Raw genomic sequence first — 5000 nt, forward strand, 5'->3', positions numbered from 1 at the left:
ATATAAAGGAACAATTTATTAGAATTATCCCAGATAAATATACATAGAATGAATGCTCAATTATATCAATAAATTGACACAGGTGAAGGAGACGCAAGGTTCTCAAGAACAAGTTTATTGACAGACAATAAACAGACAGGTTAACAACAATTATATATATACATATATATAAAAAGAGGCTAACCAGAACTTTAAGCATAAGTATGATAGTAAACAGAAACTTGTTTATCTGAAAGAAAAACATTAGTGCCACTTTTAACATACCGAGGTATCAAAGTCAGAAAAGTCTGTATTACTAATCAGTTACTTTAGCGTTAGAAACTCTCGGCACACATGTCTGCACTTATGCTAGGTTCACCTTTGGAAGTGGAACAGTCAACGTGGGCACCTCAGTGCCCTCACCTAGTTTGTAGCACAGTATGTAACTACACACTCACCCTGGAATTAATCGTCCCAATTAAAACCACTGTTCCCCGCAGAGTTAAACAGCAGGGTTAACGACGCAACCCACTGCTACCACAGATCTCTTTAGTTGCTCCACTTGCTTCGCATAGTGGCGAAAGAACACTCTGGAAGACTTCCAGCCAGTGTATGAACGAAGATGTTCAAAATCCATACAATTAAAGAAATTTAAGGATGAAGCAACTTTCCTCGGATCGTGACCTGCAGGTGTAATGTCAGGATCCGCTCTGCGAATAAAATATGTGATTTTCGCCCTGAGTTGATTCAGTGATAAATTTGAGCCTGATGTTTCTCCCCTGAATAGTTGACCACCCTTGAAGTCTGAAGTTCTATGAAGATAGACCTTTAGGCATTCTACTGGACATAGAGATGCATCTTCTTTCAGAGGGCAGATTCTCCAGGGACCCCACCTGTTGGTGGGTAACTCATTCTTGGCGAGAAACGTATGATCCGGAAACAGGTTCAGTTCTCCCCCATCCAGGAACTGAACACGACCTTCCTCTCTCGAGAGGGCTACAATCTCACTAACCCTGGCCCCGGACGCGAGTGCAAATAGGAAAATAACTTTTTGGGTCAAATCCTTTAACGCACACTCCTCATTGCTCAACAGAGAAGCGAAATGAAGAACTTTGTCTAAAGACCATGAAATGGGCTTTGGAGGTGCTGAAGGTCTGAGCCTAGCGCAGGCTTTCGGAACTTTATTAAAGATCTCGTTAGCGAGGTCGACCTGGAAGGCATATAGAATGGGTCTTGTCAAAGCAGACTTACACGTCGAAATCGTGTTCGCTGCCAACCCTTGACCATGGAGGTGGATGAAGAAAGATAAGCAGAAGTCTGTCGAGATCTCCTGTGGATTCTTTGCCTTGACAAAGGCCACCCATTTTCTCCAAGATGACTCATATTGCCTTCTAGTAGATTTGCACTTATATTCCTCTAGGAAGTCTACGCTGGCTTTCGAAATCCTGAAACGCTTTCTCACCGCTAGGGAGAGAAAATCATGAGCTGCAGGGTCCGGGTTTTCTGTAATGAAGCGCAGACAGTAGACTTCTGGACTCGCTGGGTCAGAACTGGATCTGGGAGCGGTAGAAACTTCAGCCGTAGTTCCAATGCCAGGGGGAACCACACGCTGTTCGGCCACTTGTGGGCCTCTATTGCCGCTACCCCCTTGAAGGATCTCAGTTTGTTGAGGACCCTCAACAGAAGGTTGTGAGGAGGGAACAGATAAATCCTGGACCATCTGTTCCAGTCGAGGGACATCGCGTCCACTGCTTCAGCTAAGGGGTCCTCGTACGGGGACACGTACAGGGGCAACTTCTTGTTGTCTTTCGTCGCAAAGAGGTCTATCCGCAGTTCTGGGACTTGACTCAAGATGAAGGAGAATGATCCTGAGTCTAGGGACCATTCCGACTCTATCGGTGTGAACCTGGATAGAGCGTCCGCTGTCACATTGCGGACTCCTTGAAGGTGAACTGCCGACAGGTACCACTTCTTCTTTTCCGCCAATCGGAATATGGCCATGAGAGTGACCTCCCCATCCCTCCTTCGAGGTGTCTGAGTGAATTGTCACCGACAGGGGAGGTGGCTGAAGAAGAACCGACTTCTTTAGATGTCTGGCTTGGGACCAAGGTCTGAGAAGAGTACGTAGCCGAAGCGGAACTGGTCTTCTCAGATCTCTTCGCGCGTTTGATGCATAACTTCTCCAACTCCGGTTGCATCCTTTAGTTGTGCTCTTAGCACCGGGTCTGTCACCGAAGCAAACTGGAGAGAACCCAGTACTCTCTCCTGCTCGCGTCTTGATATCCTTTCGGAATCTAGAAGTCTCTTGACAGAACCCGCTATCTCCTTCCTTTTCTTCGCCGGGATGGAGAAACGGTGTGACATTAGGTCCCAGTGGATTCCCAGCCACTGGAACTTTTGAGATGGAGAAAGTCGAGACTTTTTTCTGTTGATCTTGAAGCCTAGATACTCTAGGAACTGGATCACATGAATGGAAGCTTGCAAGCATTCTGTCTTGGATGCTGCCCACACCAGGCAGTCGTCCAGGTAGGCTACTACCTGAATTCCTTTTAGGCGTAATTGTTTGAGAGCTACGCTCGCAAGCTTCGTGAAGATCCTTAGAGCTATATTTAGCCCGAATGGCATGGCTCTGAAGGCGTATAGTCTTCGTTGTAGCTTGAACCCTAGGTAGGGGGAGAGTCGACGGTTGATTGGAACGTGCCAATAGGCGTCTGACAAGTCTATGGAGACGGTATATGCCCTCTTGGGCAGTAAGGTCCTTATGTGTTGCAGTGTTAGCATCTTGAACTTACAGTTCACTATGAACTTGTTGAGTGGCGACAAGTCCAGAATGACTCTGAGTTTTTCCGAGTCCTTCTTGGGAACACAAAACAGCCTCCCTTGGAATTTGATGGATTTTACCCTTCGGATCACTTTTTTTCTCCAACAAATCTTGGATGTACTCCTCCAGAACGGGGGTGGAGTGTTGGAAAAACCGAGGGCACGGGGGTGGAGTGCTGTACCAGCTCCAGCCCAGTCCATTCTTGAGTAGGCTGTGGGCCCAGGGATCGAAGGTCCACCGATCCCGAAAATTCTGAAGTCTCCCTCCTACCGGTATCATCTCACTTGGACTGTTGTCCTGAGGTCTTGCCTCCCTGACCACGACCACGCCTGAATCCCCTTCCCCTTGAGGGGCGCCTAGACGAGCCTCTGGCTGCTCCTCTAGGCTTTGCTCGAAAGGAAGTTGACTGCCCTTCGAACGTGGGTTGAATGCCGGGAACTGCGTCGACACGGCCTGGGGTACCCACTGGAAAGTGGTCGGGGTTTGTGCCACCATCTGGGGCACTGAAGGCATCGGCAATTGCTGTTGCTGTTGCTGTTCAAATGGCTTGGCTGGCCGAGATGGTAGCCTAGTCCTCTTAGTCTTCCTCTTTGGTTGGGGACCCTCATCCGGGGAAGACTTTCTCTTGATAGACAGGCCCCACTTCTGGAGAAGATTTCTATTCTCCGTGGCGGCCTTATCCACAATTTCATTGACCAATTCGCTAGGGAAAAGGTCTTTGCCCCAAATGTTGGAGGAGATTAGTTTCCTTGGCTCGTGCCTCACCGTAGCCGAGGTGAACACGAACTCCCTACAAGCTCTCCTCGCCCTGACGAAGCTGTAAAGATCCTTCCTCACTGTGGCCAGATGAGTCTTGGCCACTACCATGAACATTTCATGGACCTTGGGGTCACTTGCCATCGTCTCAAGAGTGGTCTGAAGAGACATTGAGGCAGCCAGTCTTTCTTTTGTCTCGAGCTCTCTCCGCAAAAGAAAGTCAGACAGCTTAGGGAGGTTCTCACCGAACTGACGTCCGGCAATATCAGCCTCCAACTTCCCGACTGAGAAGGTAAGATGGACGTCCTTCCAGTCCTTGTGGTCCATGGGTAGGGCCAGCGACAAGGGTTTACACTCCTCCAGGGAGGGGCAAGGCTTGCCAGCCTCGACTGCTTTTAATACAGCCGCAAACCCTTTCTGCAAAAAGGGGAAGGCTCTAGCAGGAGAGGACACAAAGGAAGGGAGCTTAGTACTCAATGCAGCTACCTTTGAGTTCGTGAAGCCCCTCTCTTTCAAAGAAGATGAAAGCAAAGCTTGAGCCTTAGCATGGTCCATCACTCTGACCTCCTTCGGCTCTGTCTCCTCCTTTGAAGCTGGTTCCTTCCTCAACCGGACATAACAGTCCGGATATGACCCTTTGCTGGGCCAGAATTCCACCTCCTCAAGGGGAACTGAACCCAGCCTATCCGACATGACGATCTTTCCAGTCGTCATCGGCATGTGCTCAGCATATCTCCACGGGTTAGCATCTGAGCACAAGGGAAGGTCTTTCACATTGAGCCTTTTCTGGGGCCCACGTGATGCTGCAAGCTTCTGCATCTGCAGTTCCATTGCAGCCGCCTTCTCCATATTCTCCTTCTGCATTTGTTGGATCATTCCAACAATGGAGGAGAGGGCCTGTCCCAGCTCTGCTGGGAGAGCGGACGATGTTGAGGGAATAGGTTCAGAGATCTGAACCGGAGCAGCCGACACCTCGTCGGCCTCTTCCTCTACAATGTCTGGGGCTTGATCTTCATCCTGACCTCCTGCCAGGAGGTCTTCCTCCAGACGCTCGGACACGTCTGACATCCTGTCGTCCAACTGGATGTCTTGCAAGGCGACCGCGACTTCAGCATCCACCTGGATCTGAACTAGGGGGATCTCCTCTTAAGGCTGGGGAATCACTGCATCAGCTGATGCCCTAGGGAAAAGGTAAGCCCTCATCTTCTCACTCGGAAGATAAGGTCCAGAGGTGTTCTTCTGGAAGCCCTTTACCCAGGTGCGAAGCTTCTCCCTTGCTATATCCCTTGATTCCGCTGTCCTAGGGGAATCAAAATCCTCAGTAATCAGGTTAGAGCACACGGTACATACCTGGGGGTCCCAATACCGGAGATCACCCTTGGAGACAGCGCATGCTGCGTGCCTCCTACATAACTCATGTCCGCAGAAGTTCTTACTGCGGACG

Source organism: Palaemon carinicauda, chromosome 4, assembly GCF_036898095.1.
Source record: "Palaemon carinicauda isolate YSFRI2023 chromosome 4, ASM3689809v2, whole genome shotgun sequence".
Taxonomy (NCBI): domain Eukaryota; kingdom Metazoa; phylum Arthropoda; class Malacostraca; order Decapoda; family Palaemonidae; genus Palaemon; species Palaemon carinicauda.